This window comes from Haemaphysalis longicornis, unplaced genomic scaffold, assembly GCF_048455015.1.
Source record: "Haemaphysalis longicornis isolate Haplotype H1 unplaced genomic scaffold, Haemaphysalis longicornis Haplotype H1 scaffold_4, whole genome shotgun sequence".
In the NCBI taxonomy this organism is placed as follows: Eukaryota; Metazoa; Arthropoda; class Arachnida; order Ixodida; family Ixodidae; genus Haemaphysalis; species Haemaphysalis longicornis.
Window position 1 is genome coordinate 106162094 of NW_027526361.1, and position 18693 is coordinate 106180786.

The window sequence follows — 18693 nt, forward strand, 5'->3', positions numbered from 1 at the left end:
GACGGCCTGTACTTAGACACGCTCCCGCTGAAATCCCTCTGAAGTATTTCGTAAGTTGGGTACACGTTTTCATACACTGTTGCCAAACGTGATATTCTGAACATTTTGCTCGCAGCCACGGCAGCGTGATCGTGGACTACTTGCTGCTCTTCTACCAGCGAGGCGGCGCCGTCGATCCCGTCGCGCTCGCCTCAGCCTTCAACGTGCAGCTCGGAACGAATGGTTCCCTGGGGGAAGAGTTCTTCCTGGACCCAACCTACACACAATTCGAAGGTACGTGCTTTTGTTTATCGTTTTTCGACAAACCAGAGCTCGCAGCGGTTTGTCTTGGTGCAACGACAAAAGGAGGAACTATAATCCACCTTGACAACAGCCAGAATGTGCAGCAGTCAACAGGAGCTAAACATACTCGGAAGTTGGCTGCGCCTGAAAGCTACAAAAATCTCAAACAGGCTATTAGGCCAGATAGAGCAATATAAGACAACGTCACAGACTAAGTAACCTAAGTGACTCGTTACCAATTTGGCACAGCAGGATTAAAAGCCAATGAATATAAGGTAGTAAAGAAGAAGCTAATAAAAGAACTACATGCACAAGTTGCCGCTTTCAAATTTGCATTTCGCTGCACTTCGGTCATTGTAACGGGGAGGTCACGTAAAGGCCGGACACCCGGACCCCGGCGACATCTGAAATTCCCACGTGGGAGTCACGCGTGTGCTCTCTGCTTAAAGGCGCCACGCCTCGATTCTCCACCACAAACAGACACGCCTAAAGCCAGACCGTCTACCGACATTGAATGACTTCGAGACATGGCTAGTCACAGCGCGACTTCCGCCTTGTGTTCGGTCCTTTGTTCAAGATTTCGCGTCACCTCTTCTTGTCTGAAAATCAAGCTTCACGCAGTGAAACGGCTTATAATATTCTTCCCAGAAATGCGCACTTTCGCCGAATTCGGAGGCAATTCACGTTAAGATGCAACGGATGCCGCGCCGCATTCGGCGTGACGCCACCCTGCTCTGACTAAGACGTATTACTGCCCGCCTCTGCTCTCCCCGAATAAAAACTCTGTCGATGTCGAGCTCGGTTTTTCAGAGCACAGTTTCTTGTCAGAAACACAAACTGGGCAAATGGCAAATACACTGGACACTCAATTGTCGAGGAAGACAACTTCGTTGTGCTGGTTACAGCTGCGTGTAGCTGAGGCCTCTCAGCTACCACACAGAATCAGAATGATGAATTTTTTTTTATTTTCCTTAGCCGAAAAACGGACCCCAGACAAAGCGCTGCTCATTGAGAGGCTTGGTGAGGCCTGGGGACTTCGTCAAAACGAAAAGCAGTTATCTGTAGAATAATATTCTTCAACTTGTGACGCGATGTATATATAAACCGTCTTCCCGCCTAACCAATGCTAGGAGCGCTAACAGATCATGCAGTTGTCACTTTAAGGCTTGTTTAATAAGGTCGCATTAAAACGGCTGTTTAAAATGGCATAATAAATGTGGTAATTATTCTCAAGAGCCAAGCATTACTAACTTAGTTAAAACTTTTCTGGTCTGGCTAAGGATTTATCGACACAGATTGAAAGACCAGTTCAGGTTGACCATCTCTATAGCGGATCTGTCGGTGATGTGGTCTCGAGAACACGGCACGTATACATAATGCGACGTAAATCTTTTTTCGAGGGTGGCCAACAGCCCCCGACAACATTTCTCCATCCGTCTTCGTCGCTCAGAAAACTTCCGCTGACAGCTCTCACTGTCGGCGCAACCTCGTGTTCTCCGAGCTGGAAGCACCCAGAGAAGCCACACGGAAATTTGGCGGAACAGAATTTAAAGTAAGCTAAATCCCACCTTGGGAGTTTACTGGTCATTAGGCACTTCTTTTTTGTAGCGTTACAACAAGAAGAGAATGAAACACATCAGGAATTTTTTTTGTCCGTCGTACCTGCAGCAAAATATTGAAGGTTATTCTTTCGGCCAAACAAAACGTATTAGGGCAGCGTTGTGTTGGAGCTTTCGCCTCATTGCCGGCTATTGCAAAAAGAAACACAGCTTTACACAAGAAATGCGCAGCTTGCACTAGTTGTGCAAGGATGGAAGAACAGCAGAGCTGGCAGCCCATCTACCTTCGTCGGAGACCCGGACGGTGGACGTCACATGATTTTGCGAACTTGCCGTTGAAAGTCCTCCATGAATTGCAGGCCCGGATCGTTTTGTCCGCATCTCTTCCCATGTGGACCGCGTTAGCATGCGCTAAAACCTGCGGCAACCGGATACGCAAACTCCACGTCTGTAGCGCGAACTCGGCGTCTGTTCTACCTCCTTCAGGTGCAAATGCACGTGAACTGGCGAGTTGGAGAGAACGCGAGAGATCACGCCACGAACGGTGGGCAGAGTGTTTTCGACGGCCGAGCTGGCCGACTCCGAGCGCTCACGCTCACGGGCGCTCGGTATTTTTTTTTGTATTTTTGTTGCGAGCTGCTCACGTGACGAAAGCCCACGTGGAAGATTGGATGAGGATGGCTGGCGCAACCGAAAGTTTAAATAGCCCTGCTGTTAAAACGTGTTGACGGAACTTGTAAGGTCAATACACCTCTTTAGAGCAGAGATAAGAGAGTTAATGAAACAAGGCAGTTGTTTGGTAGTCAAGTGACATACAAAAAAAAAAATAGCGCGCGAAAACAGAAACAGGTTTACCGAGACTGACTTGGCGGGCAGCCTTGCAAATTGATTTTCTTGCAAATTGATATCAACTACCGCTAGGTTCCGACTTAGGAAATGTGATGTTCTTAGGTATTGATGTCTAGCGCTAGCTGATGTCGTTAGACACAAACAATATTGATAAGATGTAGCCTGGATAATTAAAAAAATGATTCTGTTTTAACTTTGAGCCATTGCTTTTCGAATATGTAAAAAAACCATCTCAAACTCACCTCTTTTACCACGACCCTTTCGCGCATGGGCTTAATGCTGTACGAGGTTACACTGATCCGTCACCGTTAATTCTACCATGGTGCCAGCTCTCGCCCAGCGCTTGCCAACGGGTTCGACCTTTCGCTAAACTTTGATGAGACGGTTAAGTTTTGTGCTTCAAAGGTACAACCACATCAGCTTTGGTAGCCCGTACTGCCTAAGAATTCCTAGCAGATAGTTTGCTAGGAAGGTCTAGACACTGCTTTTCCCATGAAGACACTCAGTATTCTGGTCGTACGTAAGAGGCCACAGAAAAACCTTTCTCTCATCATTGTCCAGCAGATTCATTAGTTTTATACTACCAGGTAGACACGAAATCCAATTCCGCAACACGTTTTGCGCATCGCTCATGAGGCAGACTTCCGATGCGCGTCATGGATAACCATAAGCCGTTCGTACTTGTCAATAGGGTTTTTTGTTTCTCGGAACGTGCTCGGAAGAGCGTATTTCCATGATTGCATCCACCTAAAAGCGTTCCTTATCAGCAGTTGGCGTGCTTGCCACTATGGCAACTTGGCCGCATCCCGGACTGCCAACGTTCAGGCGCTCGGGTTAGTCACCAATAACTTGGAGGAGTCTAGAAAGGCTCGGAAAAATTCTTCGGGCAAGAGTACATGGCCAATGACCACGCAATGGTAAGTAAAAATGATTATTGAGGGTGTTCCCTGCGCCTGTGCTGCTCACGAGCTTCATAGGTAAAACACAGCTATGAGCAGAACGGGCCCAACAGACAAAGCATTGCACAGGGCCAACCAAACTGACCACTCAAGCCAATCCAGAACTTTTGAATAGATTTTAAATGGAGGTGTGGCAGCCGTCGCAGCACGGCAAATGTCGCGACAGGTTGCTGAAACACGCTATAAATTTTTCGGTACCCACGCAGACTTTCAATCAAGACAAAACTCGGCTTCTCCTGAAGAAGTATCATATTGCAGGAAAGCGCGCTTTACAGGCACGTCGTATGTAAGAATGCTGTCGTTTGGCGTCAGATCCAGCGATTCCTTAAGGCGTTGCTGCCAAGATAACATGTGACAATTTACTAACGGTAGCTGCAGTGCCTGTACTTTCAGTATGATTATCCGCAAACATTCCGCTGCTCAGTAAAATGTGAAACGAGACTAGCATAAACTTGTGTTATCAGCAGAGATGTTTAAGCTTTTACTGCCGCCATTCAGTGTTACCACACAAAAAAACAAAGAAAAAAATACTGAGCGCACCTTTGGAGCAGCTGGTGTCGTCCAAACCTGCGCCTGAACTTGCGCCCCGTCAGGAGTCTGCAAAAGATGCTAACAAAAATACCCCGCACACGTAAGCAGACGTCTCGTGGGAAGCCCTTGGCGGCGGCCAGTTCGACCTTCGAGAACACTCTGCCCAGCGTGCGTGGCGTAATCTCTCGTCCTCTGATGTCCTCGTCAGTTCACGTGCTTTCGCGCCTGAACGGGGGAGCACAGACACCGAGTTCGCGCTACAGACGCCCAGTTCGCGAAGCCGGTTGCCGTGGGTTCTAGTGCGTGCTAACGTGGTCCACTTTGGGAGAAATGTCAAAGCCAGCGGACAAAACAATCCAGGCCTACTAGACATGAAGAACTTTCCAGCGCAAGTTGGGAAATTCCTGTTAGGTGCAACACCCGTCCGTCCCACGGACGGAGAGGGGCCGCCAGCTCTAATGTTTCTCCATCCTTGCACCATAAGTGCAAGCTGCACCAATTTTCTTTACGGCCCACACATATCTTGCAACAGAAATTGGCACATTTATGAGCAGCATTCAAATGCATTTCATTTGGGAAGCTGCACGTACCCATCGGAGAAAATACTGCAGAAATTGTTTTTTTTCTATTTGACCTGGGAGGATTTGTTGGAAGGTACTGGCAGCGCAAATACATTTACCGTGCTACTGAGTACCTTTTGGTGGCTTTGTGCACAACAATGCGACAACGAGAGTCACTCCATCTGTAAAAAATCTTTTTGGGGAGCCGGGTCGGGAGAAACAAGCAAGAAAGAAAAAAAAGGGAGATTAATCATAGGAAAGACCGAATGGTCCACTTCAAAATGCACGTGTTCAGCCGTTTTGTATTGCCACAGAAAAATAAGACAGACAAAAGAAGTAAAAGATACTGGCAGTTGCGTTTATGCATATAAGCACAGTTCACAAGTTCAGTGTGCTTCTGGCCGAAAACTTGTCATCGGCGTAGTGGTGGGCACGACAATACAATCGATTCGGTGGGTGATATCGCTGCGGGTGGCTAAGGGCACAAACAACATTTCTTTCTTCATCGAAATGCGAAGAACGTAAATTGGAAAGGTAGGGGTCTTATGGAAAGCTTTATGAACAGGGATTTCACCATTACAATTGAAACAGGAGGAAAAGCGTCGGAAGACGCTTGGCGTGCGTCGTTATCATATCCTACAGGAAGGGACGTAGCCATAACCTACCGTATGTTGCGCTGTAAGAACATATCGCACGCCGAAAAATTATCGCTGTGGGAAAACCGGTTCAAGCTTCCGAGTATAAAATGCAACACACGAAATGTACAACTGATTGAATTACTTAGAAGAACGCAAGTGCCCTGGTTAGAAATCATTTTACGCATATGGATAAACTGTTCGAGGCAGTAAACATTTTCCGAAACTATTAATCTCCAATTGGAATGTGGACAAATTATTTTAAAAATGTTTTGCCCTTCAAGACCGTTACTTCAAGCACTTGTCTCGTTATCCCCGCTCAGACTTTCTTCAATGCTCCAAGCAGAGACAGCAAAAAATTGACGGCGTCAGGACGATCCTGACGCCCCAGCGATTTCTTTCTAAGACGTCCTGGTTACAAGAAAAGAAAGATAAATTCTACATTGCGCAGAAAAAGCAACTGCCAACCACTTGTGGGAGAACAAGTCTGGCATAATCGAGTATCAGTATTAGGAAAACCCGCAGGTGTGCCTTTTCCTCTCGACGTCACCATCGATCAGTTCAACGACCACGTGCTGATGGAGGGCCCATCGCTACGGCGGCTCACCCCGGACTATCGCCCGCACCTGTATTCCTTGTTCCGCAGCGTTTTACTGCGAGGCCGAAGGCATTCCACGCGTCTCAGATAGAGCGGAATTCTGGACGATTTGGTAAACATTCACGATTATTCCAGTAGCGTTGCATTGAACCAGGCAATTAAAACCATTAACACTGCCGAAGCACTTTCGATCCTTTTTAGTCTTAATAAACAATAAAAACGAGATGCTGGTTTGTACTGCTTAGGAATAATCAAACCAAAGAAAAGAAGAGTGCAAACACGGTTTAAACCGAAGGTTTAAACGAGAAGAATAAGGAATCGGCTGATGTTGAGATGGTGTGGTAAGTAGATATTTCTGCCACGTGTTAAACTTTAAGATGTTCTCGACGGCCAAGGAGGTGTGATATAAAGACAGAGAGAGAGAGAGAGAGAGAGAGACATCTTTAATGCAGTCCGGCGATATTAGCCGGGGTAAATGTCATACCTTGCTACGCCAGATGAATGTTCTGAGAATTATAATGATGATGAATGTTGAGCGAGTTGATGCGCACGAGTGCGTCCAGTCATTTACGGAGTCTGGTCAAGACATGTGCGCTGCGAATTCGAGGTGAGAGGTTTTGTGGCCACTCAAGCACATCTGGGACATGGCCACTGGCTGAGGATGGTACACGTTAACAAATATGGTAGTTGCGAACGATGATCATAACTAGTTAATAATCATTATAAATGGCTGCACATTCGAGTCAATCAACAAGCCCGCCGACTCATTAAGGCAGGGATTAAACACAGCGAACTCGGTCAAGTTTTGTCAAGTTTTTGCCTGTCTCTTTACACCATCAATCTCTCCCTAGCCTTTTCACTCTCCTTGACTCTTCCCAGCGAGCAGGCGCCTGGAGTATGAAGGCGTCACGGAAATTTCTCGAGCGCTGAAAGCTCTAGTTAAGAATGTTCGTGAAAACTGGCCGTGGCTCCATGCCCACGAGGTGACTCTAAAGCTTGCGCGGGCTGTCTGGTCATAAGAGCACGGTTGAAATTTAAACGCGGGCGACGCGAAAATGGAAGAAAAAAGAAAGTTGCGCACACCACCCAACGTACGAGACCTAGAGATAGTGCCAGTTTAGGGGTGTTGTACCCTTATGTAAATCGCAAGATGGCCAAAGTCTTAGAGAAGCTGCAGTAACAGTGTGAGGTTTTTGCAACTGGATGGAAGGAAAAAAGTTAAAACGAGGAGTTTGCCTCCAGCCCTTGTGATCTATGGGGTGAAGAAATCCTTGCGGGAGAGGGGAGGTAGGGGTGGACCAGAGCCGATATTAAATGCCGCATTTCTGGGATGGTGGCCCCGGCGGGCTGCCCATTATCGGCCACCTCGGTTGTTTGCGCCCGGTGCTTTAGGTATTAAGCCGAAGCCGCATGGCGCTTCCAACCTCCTCGGCATCCCATCCCCTTTTCTCCGGGAAGCTGACGGGGAAGAGGACGGGTGGGGCGACGCTGCATGCAGTCAGCTTTGAGTAGTCATAAACAGCAAGAACGGCCATTGCGGCAGGGAAATTCCAGGACGTTGAGAGCATTACGAGTATGTGCGCGCGATGGGTGTGTCGGATTCGTCCACAATGCCTGAAAATGTCCCCCCTCTGTTATTTTTTTTTGTTACGAACAACCGTCTCCTCGGGGATAGTGGGTGCTTAGAGTTAAATATCGCCGTTTCCGTGGCTTTGACGAGATTTAGAATGAATTTAGATTAGGCGTACCCGTCGAGACGCGGTGGCTGTTATTTTAGCCAGAGCTTAAAAAGATGGAAGTAAATATATGGGCTAGTTTGTCAAGATTAGTTGTCTGTGAGTGGTGCGGAGGGCGCAGAAATGATTGTCAGGTGATTTTCAAGCTTGGGGTTTACTGGTGCGAAATTGTTAGTTACTTGGTAGGGTAAAATTCCGTCGCTCTGGGAAGACAGATAGCGCACAAAATGGCTGATTGATGGCCCAGCAAGAAGCCAAGGGTACAAATAACGATGCGGCTATCTAGCAAAAAAAAAAAAGCATTCACGCATCTCCATGAAGTGAATCATGACGTGTGAGCGAAGCACTGGGTGTCATTCTTACCTTAAATCACCCGTGGCACTGCCCACTCCCGCATGTAAATGAGTGACAATGCGTGTGTACAGTATATATAATTCTAACCCAATTCAATACAATTCAATTTATTCCAAACCATCTAATCCTATTCAATGCTTCTCGGGCATGCGCAACACTGTGTACAGGGGTGCCCAGCCCCGGACAAAGCGAGGTCCTCTTCGCCCCTAAAATTAAATACATTTGGTTCAAAGGAGTATTCAAACCAGGGACCTCAACTCAATAATGCGCGGCGAGCAGGCAACACAGACGCCATTACACCTCGCTGGCACCAGTTTCATGAAGAAGGCCTAACGAATGCGTTGAAACCTCTAAATTCGAAACGCCTGCTAAAGATGCTTAGCATACGAAAGTAAATCTACCATGTTAATTTTATGTGGAAATTAGGCGAGTTACAAAATAAGTTTCCCTCTTAATATGGCAAATGCATGGGGTATATAAGGTTACTATAATATGCGTCATTATAAGTAAGTAACGAAGTACATTAGTGTCATCAACATACAGCCTGTATTAGCCGGTGCAAACTGGCTTGCAAATCAATTAGGCGTTATGAAAACAAAAGTAGCGTCTCCAAAATAAAAAAATTTGTGAGAAGCTGCATTGATAAGCTTCGAATGAAATTGTGAATTTAAAGTAACTGCGAAAACTTTCCTGATTAACAGTGCCGATATTTCTGTGGAAATGTTTGATCATCCGAAAGAAAGAAAAAAGGTTTGAAGTTCTGTGACAGTTGTATAAATTTTCAAAATTTGAGAATTTTATCACGCTACCAAGAAACTGAGCGCGCTCGTGGTGGAGGAAGAGTCCATGCCGCAAACACGTGGCGACAACGATGACACCGATGTTTATGGTCACGCGGATACTGATTATATAAAGGACACTCCGCCATATGGCTAAGTAGCTAAAGTGTCCCGTTTCTAAAATCCTTACTATGTATGATTTTGTGGGAAATACAGCCGTTTTTTTTTATTAGTAACTGCTGTATTTGATTCAGGTTGTTAGTAGCATCCATATAGTTAAAATCCAATACAAGATCTTCAACTATATTATGAACGGGACACTACCTAGCTTCACCAAGCTATGACAACCAAAACGAATCGTGAAATACTTGTAAAGGTGGATGCGAGAATCCGCCACAAAAATGTATTCTTTACTTCATGGAAGTGTGCATTGAATTTTATTAGGGCTTAGTTGAAATTTCAGGCATAGAAACGGAATGGGAGAACGCGGTTCATCTTGCCTAAAAAGGAAACGCGTCGGTCATTATAGCAGGTCTGTGACCCCTCATTAAGTCACTAACAACTTTCTTTTTTGGAGCGAGATATGTCACGCGTGCAACGCAAACGAACGTGCCGTCATCGCGAGTTCTATCACCGCATCTTTCTGCTGACAAACCTCTGGTGGTTGGGTGACGTCACGCTTCGCAAAATGGAACGGATGACATGGTCGGCCTCTAAACGCGTGCTGTCAACTCCCCCGTGTTGGCTATCAGTGGCCGACACAAACCATTAGGTTGCGCGTGTTCGGTAGCTTTTATTCTGTTTCTTCTAACCGCTGTTACTGCGGCTACTGTAAGCGTAGCCTTACATGCATCGTCCCACAGTTAAATTCGACACATCTACAGCTACGTTTCTTTTACACACACGTTGCATATGCACATGCGAAAGACAGTACATACATAGGCTTAGTATTGCGACACTAACGGGCTACATTTCGCAGTACCTAGTGGGTGCATATTGAGTTCTTTTTCTGGCCTAATTATCTCGTGGAATTACCTTTCTTTGCATTTCTTTTCGTTTTTAAATCGATACATACAATTTCAGTGTAGTTTGTTTACCCGTTTTACTTTGGTGATACGGGAAGGGTCTGTATGCACGTAGTTACGCCCGGCTATATTATATCGTCTTTTAGGCGAAGCGTGGGCTTCCTTCTCCTTTTTTAGAGACCGCACGAGCAATCTTGTCTGATAGGGAAAGAGCGTTGCTTTGCGGTCACTATCCTGGACTGCTTTTGGGAGTTCGGAAACATTTTTAATGTAAATCGGTGTTACTTGACGCAAAAGCAGAAAAGAAAAATATTTGGAATGCAAACGCGACGGCATGCGATGCGCTTATGTTCGTCTGTGCACGTCCCTCCCTGACTGCTGCTCAACGTTTGTGTGTTGTTTAAGTGTTGTGCGCGGCGCAAGTTTCCTACAATTAACTTCACTCCTTCAATTAGCCTGCGTTCTGGGCTACCGACAACAGAAAATTAGTACTGAAAAGCAGATGACAGTTTACAAGTCTCATGTATTTGACGTTTAGTATGTTGCGATTGCACAAACAAGTGTCGCTGGCCAGCCTACCTCTGCAAGTTTCTGTGCAACAGCCACTAACATAAATACGCGCTTAGGGTTTTTGCACTGGTGCTTAATTAGTGAAATGACTAACGGCAGGTAAGCCTTTCGCGGCGTGTTTGCACCTGTATCTTACCTGTGTAGTGTATCAGGGTGCACTGGACATCCCAGATAAAAGAAAAGGTGATGCTGGATGTTTAGTACCTTTGTTTTGCACGCCATGAAGAGGTAAGCTTCAATGCCCGCAATTTACCGGCGGCCTATTTTACACGATTTCGTTATAAACTGAATCCCGGGTTGGATGCTTAATTAAAGTCAGTCGGAATTCCTGACCTGTTAAGCAAATATAATTCTGTTGTGCCCTCGTCTTTTCTGACGTCTCGAAGTTTATTGATGAGGTCGTTAGGTTGTGAATGTAAATAAAAAGAATTGATCTTGGTTAACCTTGGTGTACAGCCGGTAAAATGCTTGTCTATAACACAGCATTCGTACTCTAAGCCCTATCCTGCCCCGCCGGAGCGGGGTTTGAATAAAACTACTGCGGAATTCTGAAGTCGGAGCCCTTCGCTTTTGCCTCCGACATGTTTGGAACGAGTATGTTTCGGCAGTTATCGGATGTAGCTGGTTGAAGTTGAAATCGCTGTTATAGACAAGCGTTTTACCGGCTGTACGTCTTTCTTAGGTACTCTCGTCCCATTATTGTACACACAAGAGTTGCGCCCTGGGTGGTCTGTGACGTTGTTTATTTTCTCTCCCTCTCTCCATTGCTTGGTCGTCCAGTTGTTGGAGTCGTTCGGCCGAAGCCGCTGGCGCCGTCCTCTTCCGCGGAGCCTCCGGTTCCACGATGGGCCATCGCCGTCATCGTCATCGCCACGGCATCCCTCATCTTTACGTGCTCTTTGGGGTGGTCACGGTGAGTGTATGAAAGTATGAATGGTACTTCTAACTCCGGCTGCGAGCGTGCTGCTTTCTGAGCCCTTATGGTTCCTGCTTAAATGGCTTTAACAAAAGAAAACTTGTTTGCGCAAGGGCTGAAAGCGGTTGTTTCAATGTCGTACATGAACAGCCTACCTATGTGTCCTGCGTGATGCTGAAAACATTGTATTGAAGTTGCAGCTGTGATCATTCTTGTTGTAATCCTCAAGTCCCAGCGGTACATAATACGTTTCCAAAAACAGCCGGACGTTCAGACAGAAAAGTTTATTGGACGCAGATGAAGCAGGTGCTTTTCGTGGTTTGAGATTTATTGGGATCTCTTCGCCTTCTACACATTGCGGACAGCCAGCAATTCCCTGTTTCTGTCGTCATCTCATCCACATTGCAGAACTTCCGGACATATCCAGTTCTTATACCGACATACCACAACCTGGCCATGTATCCCGACAAGGGATGTAGTCTTCAATTTGATACACTGTTTGACATGGTAGTATTTCCTCAGACGTAACGTATTGCTTCGTGAATCCTACCTCAGAACGTCCTGTCTCTAGATACCCATAGATTTAGTGCTTTCCATCTGGGGACGCGTTGTGCGTGTATTTGGCGGAGGTGCGATTAGGGACAGTTTCGGACGGAGCAACAAATAGGACGCAGAAATCCTCCAGGCGACTTTCCAGAACATGGCGCTCATCGCTCTTGCCTTGCTGATTTTGCGACAGCCTCCGTATTTCTGCATCGGTGCGTGGATCTGATCCAACGCGCTTGCGTTTGCGGGTTCGCTTGATTGGATCGAAGGATAAGCCAGCTTACTGTCGGCTACCGCCAGAGTACTAAGACGTCGCCAGCTAAGATGCCGTCCAACAGCTGCCTAACAGTGGAATACACACATCCAGGTTCTAGGTCGGTCAAGCAAATGAGCCGTAGTGCACTTTCTTCGTTGCTACCCGCCGCGGTTGCTCAGTGGCTGAGGCGTTGTGCTGCGGAGCCCAGGACGCCGCTTCGGACGACGCGGGTGCGAACTCGCCCGTGGTGGCTGCTTTTCAGATGAAGGCGAAAGGCGAAAACGCCTGTGTGTCGAGATTTTGACGTACGTTAAAACCCCCGATGGTCAAAATTAACACGCAGCCCTCTACTACGGCATATGCCTCACAGCCCAGATGTATCTCTGACGCTACAGAGCCCCAGTTTTAATTTTCTCCGGAACCCTCCACTGCGGCGCTCGTCGATAGCCCGTAGCTTGTACGCGTAAAACCACCATCTAAAATTTGAATTTGCAACTGTAGCTTTTTTCTCTCTAATCCCTTCTCTAATTTTGTTTGGACGGTGCACTCAAAAGACTCTTTCAGGGGAGGGACTATTTGTATCAACGCGTGCTTAGCACTGCGCAGCAGGTGTTTTGACCGCATTTAGGCGCTGTGGGCAGTCTCAATCCGTGGCTTTAGTGACAACTAAGCACGTTTGCATAACTATTGTCTCGTTCAGTGTTTAGACGTGCTGTAAAGGCATAGTGAATAGATTTTGTTACCTGCTATTTTTTACACTCCTTTTATAGTGGCGCAAGAGCATTCGCCATATGAATAACACAACTCGAAACTGAAACGCACAAAATTGCCACGGGTGTATTTTTGGTTCCAGACACTGTTATTTCTGGCATTCGTCAGCCTTAATTATTTCTACGCGAGGCTGGAAGTAGGCTTATAACCTTAAAACCTAAATAAATGTGCAACTTTACGTGTTTAAAAAGGAAGTACGAGACATGCCCTCTGCAAAGAATATATAATGCGGCCAAAGGGAGAACTTTTGAAAATAAGAAACTGCATTATCGCTGCTTTAGTGTTGGATATTTTTAAAGAATTGACCGTTTTTCCTTATCACGACAAAAATACCCGGTCGTGAGACAGCGCGGAACTCCTCTTTTTAAAATTGTTTGACGGCGCTATACAGTTCTCTAGACAAAGAGCACACAATTCGGCTTCCTGAAAGTGGCCTCCGAAAAACCTCGCCCCCAACTGGGCGCTTAGAACAGGGCTGAGCACTTCGGCATGCGGTAGTGCATGAACACCGATCCCAGTCGCCGTATTCGCCATCACCTCTAGACCGATCGAAGAATCGAACAGCCGTGCGATCAAAGCAGGCAGACGAGCATCCACGTAATAGGGGGTCCAAATTGGTGCCACGAAAGTGGACAGATTTTCTGCGAAAAGGCACACATGCTGCTCTCGTCGCAAGCATGTTTCTTCGTTTCTTCCTTCAATGTCTGATAACCAACTCCGCATGAGCCAAACATCCACTTTTTCAGAAACCTTGAATGGTTCAAGTCGTAACATACTTATTGTTTCGTTCTTGCGAATCTTGTTCGTGGCTTTGCTAGAACAGGACGCGGGAGGACAAATACACATAGCATACGCAAAGCCTTCGTTCGTAAGGGGGGAAGATGCACTACGTCTCTTTAGGAGGGATGGATGGTACAAATGTGAACATAGGTTGTTCTAAGGTTTGAAGAATTACGAGAGTGCTTTTCTGAATTTGTTGGTTGCGTTGTCGTACTGGTCATCAAGGGAAGATATATGGCCATCACCATTGAACACAGACAGTGCAGCCGATGATGATAATTTAACGTTGTGGTTATCATCATCAGCCATCTTTGAGTAGGCTAACGATTATTATCTCGATAGGTTGCCACCCGCAGATTGCTAGCCTTTTTTTATATTCATCGTCCGAGTGTCAAATGGTCTTTGAGCGCCTGATAATGGCGCGTGATAGCGAAATCGGCAAGGGTACTCTCATACTCAGAAAGCTGCCGGTAACGCAACCGCGATAAGACGGTGACAGAAAGCAGGACAGTCATGGTTTGTGCCATACTGCTAAATATTTGTGCCTGGAACCAGACATGGGTAATAGTATTATCTGATAAAGAAGCAAATAGCAGGAAGTTCGTGTTGTCTTCGTGGCTACAAATCGAAGACCTTGGAAAAGCTTGACTTGAAACTACGTTAAGGATGTTGGATACGTTGTTGTTAACAGGAACCATGCCGTTCTTCCGAGTAGGGAAGGTGTTTAAAAAGATGCAACACGGGCGAGGTAAGATAAAAGTTTTAGCAGTGGTCAATATTACGAGGCGGCAGCACCGGGAGGGAGAGAGAGAGAAAGAGGGAGAGAGAGTAAGTCTTTATTGAAAAGGAGAAGAGGTAGGCCTGAGAAATTTATCTTGAGCCTGCAACTTCCCACTGAGGCGAGGGTACTGGGGACAAAGAGAGAAAGGAATGGAAGGTAAGAGAAATGGCGGGGAAATCGACGAATGAACTATGTACATGCAGTGAGACCAATGCACGTCTCCCATGCGACGGGGCGCCGAATCAGATTATTACAGTCCACGGGTCTGGCATGATTATGGCTCATATAAAAATATGAGACAGTATAACGCAGTGAAATTTTTTCGAAACCTAGAGCCAACAATCTGGAAAGGGGTCACTAAAAAAATTTAAGCCGGGCTTCAACGATTAGGCTTTGCTTCCTGTTGTCAGCCCACATGCCCAAAATCTTTTCTTCGGACAGAAGGCAAGTGTCCAAGCGTAGTAATGCTGCCGCAAGGTTCTTTCGCTCACTAGAGTACGTTGGACAAACTCTGAGCAAATGTTGGAAAATCTATAGAAAACTGCACAGGTGGCAGTCCGGGCTGTCCTCGCGTCCGATTGGGTGGAGATACATCCGGGTCAATGCTACTCCAAGTCACAGCCTGTGTAGCAAGGTCTCTTGACTTCGGCGAAGTCGAGGGCAATGAGTGAGCCAGAACATTTGCCCTGGATAGAACCTGTGACGCCGGTCACGTCGGTTCTGCGGGTCAGATGAATGCTAGGCTGCAGCTTGTTTACGTGCTCGATAGAGTATCACGTTGGTATCTCGCCTTGTGATGGGCATAATAAAGAGATATCCATTGTGGTGTGCCTGCTGTGCTCCTGCATCCGCCAACTCATTTTCAGCGATGCCACAGGGGCTTGGTATCCACCGAAGCACCATCATGTGGCCTTTTTCACACAACTCTTTCAATAGGGTATAAGATAGCCACATCATTGGGCAGCTGATCATCATATGCGCCTCACTACCTTGCAGTGCTGGTTTGCAGTCACAAAAGATAGTTCACTGCTCTGGCCTTTCACAAGAAATGGTGCTGAGCACTTCGCGTAAACCTACTAGTTTTTTTGCGGTAGACGACGCCCTGTAAGCAATCCTCAAACATTGGATCAGTTTCTTCCCTGTCATTACAATTGCCGCTGACGACGAAGACGCCGTGACCGAGCCATGAACAAAAACATGCGAAGCCTCCCCGCACATTTGACTGATGTAAAGTAGTGAAAGGTCTTATGGCCGAAGACGACATGGGGGATTTTTTACCGATTCTAGGAATTGATAACCGCACCTGCAGATTTGGTATAACCAATAGAGGTACGTCTTTGATTTCGGCGACTGCAAATCTGGAGTACATCAATGATTGTTGCGCCGGAGTACTTCAGCTGTAGTTTGAGTTTGGGCGGTCCTTGAAAACACTCGACAGTGGTTGAAGCTGATGCCTTGTCACATGGTGCACAGGAAGAGCGTCTTGCTGGAGGTATACTAGAACTGGGTAGGCTCGCGCTTCTCCGATCATTCCACATGTTGATGTGCATCGAGGCAATCGAGGCTTGTGCCTGCGCACTTTGAAGCACGCGTAGTGACGATCGCCGACGGTTACCTGGGCACTATACTGTAAATAGCCGATAAACAGAGGCTAGGAAAGGCGCAACAGCTACGAAACCGATGGACCCCATGATTTCCCTGCCATATACTGAAGGACGTGCGTGAAACTTTGTAATTTCCTTCTTAGTGCACAGACATAACTTCAACACGGCAGTCATCGATCAATCTTCGCGCCGAGACATTTGTGGTGAGTGACACACATAATAACAGCCCCTTCCATCTTCAGCGGGTAGGATATCATGGCTTTTCGGGTAAATGCCATTTTTGCACTCCTGGGCGCTGAAATTTGAGCTCCCTGGTGGCTTAGGTACGTCCAAGTGGCAGATTCTGCTTTCTGAAGTCGTGCTTGATGTAAGTACACTGACAGTACGGCTGCAGTAAGATAAGAAGCGGGGTACATTTTCCTATCGTTTCGTAGCTTGAGCAAGATATGCTCAGTGTACGGGACCCACACGCAAGAGTTAGACAATTTAATAATGGAGTTATATCAAGCAACACTAACAAAAAAAATGATTAAAGCAGTGAGCTATTTTTGTTCCCATCTTTGTACTGGACGCCGTGCTCCAATTTGCACTTCTAGAGTGTTGGCACCGGCTGTAAAATGAATGAGAATATAGGGTTGGACAAGTTGGCAATAGTTCCCAAGACGTACATCTCGCCCTTCAGCGACGAAGAGACTTTTCAAGACTATTGGTTTATCCACCCCCATTTTTCCAGTTTTTTAACACCAGATGGTCCTATACGCGAGAAGCTATCTTGGCATTTTTATCTTTGTCTTACGCGTGCTGACCCATATAGGTGGCCTGCAAACGTAGCATTGTGCGTGGGGTCCGAACCTTTTTGTAAAATAATTGCCGCTATTTATTGAGCACCCCGCTCTACAATGTACGTTTGGTGAAACGGAATATGTTCCTCCGTGTACCAACTTACATGGAGAGGCGCAAAACTGGATTCGATGCGGCCTGGAACGGCGGTTGACTAGTCTGATGGGGCCTTGCCTTTGGTCACTGTCGTTTCTTGCTGGTCTATACCAGTGCCTATCCCGTATTCGCGCCAGTTTGTAGCTTCGGTGCAAGAGTTACGTTGCAACATGAGACCTGCGCTGACTTTGCTTGCGAAAAGCGCACAAAGCCTCGCAGACAGTGGACTTTGTTCCCTACTTCGATTTCCTTTTCGATGTCCACGTCAAGGAAAGGGAAAAGATTGTCACCAGACGGGAACTCTTCGAAAGCAATGACTGCTACATGCTGTCAAGGCTCCCTTTTTTATTTCCAGCCCTCCTTTGTGTCCCCGGGCATCATTTTTTCCTCCGTTACTCTGTTTTGGCGGCCTTGCGTCGATCGAGCGGATGAGCGAGACGCGATTGTCCCTGGCCGGCTTCCTGTTCCTTTGAGATAAAAGGGGCTGCAAAACTATACAGCGCGTCAAGCGTCCCAGCGGAAATGGTCCAGAAACAAACAAAAAAAAAAAACTCCGACATTACGCCACAACAATAAGGGTATGCCCGAATTGCTTTCGACTCTCTTTTGGTCTGCCCCGCGCCAAAACGTGTGTGCTCGCAGTCTTGATGTTTGGGCTGCTGCTTCGTTTGGCGGCGCCTCCATTAGAGTCGGCGCCCTTTCAGGGGCATTTCCGGTCTAGCCCGGGGCGACCTTACTTCCCCACTCGGCTTGCTTGTCCTTTCACCCTTCCAACGTGTCCTTAAGGGCCTGTATTGCTTTTCAGGGCGTGAGTGTACACTGTTTATTACATTTCTCCAATTTCAAAATTTTGGTTGGGCTGCTATGTTTCAAGTGTTTTTAAAGCCGTTTAATTCAAACTGCTCCATTGGGTAAATTCGGTTAATTCGTACTTATTGTTTGTGCTTCCTGGAAAATATCAGTTGCATTTGATTCTTCTAGCTGCACATTTGCAGCCTTCAATCGCTAATAGCCATAAATAAGGCCTATTACGTGCATACGCGTGTCAAAGCGAAACTGCGCTCGCCAACAGCCGCGTGTGGATTGAGGGAGAAGGACGAAAATTTTGTTGTAGACTCCCTTGCAAAGACAATGTCTTACATCCGGGATTATTTTTGAAGTGCGAATGGCACTTCACTACAGTGTGTGAATGTTGCATTACAAAATATATGTGAATGTTTGATTACAACATAAGTTGGTATGCTACCCCGAGTCATATTTATTAATTTCTGATGATTGAAACTTCTGATAATTAAAACAGAATCATAGGGTCCCTTCGAGTTTCATTTATCGCGAGGCAACTACAATTTAATCGTTCAGTCAATTACTAAGAGCGCAATCCCTTGGGCAGTCGATTTAAAGAAACCTGGGATCATACTCTGATTCCTGTGCGCCTACGCCGAAGCCGGGCAAAGTTTTGTGCATCCCACAGAGTAGCACGGTGGTGTAATGGAGAACGGTTTATAGGAAAGGGATGTATGATGCTTTGCAGGTCATTCCGTATTTGGCGCTGCGAAACAGCCTTTATTGTTTTTTGCCCTTCTTTGGGGCTGGTATTGATTTTCGTTTAGCTTTCGGGCTTCACGGGATGTTACTATCCACGTAGGCGCACACTTCGATAAGTCCT

The 18693-nt window shown here is 46.5% G+C and overlaps 1 pseudogene across 1 annotated transcript in view; it reads left to right on the forward strand.

The window, feature by feature from the left end:
* LOC144179911 (uncharacterized) overlaps positions 1 to 18693 on the forward strand; it is a 119484-nt pseudogene that overhangs the window by 23804 nt on the left and 76987 nt on the right. Inside the window, exons 4-5 of the transcript XR_013324337.1 lie at positions 116 to 273; positions 11218 to 11350. The product of XR_013324337.1 is annotated as an uncharacterized LOC144179911 (transcript). The remainder of the gene's footprint in view (positions 1 to 115; positions 274 to 11217; positions 11351 to 18693) is intronic.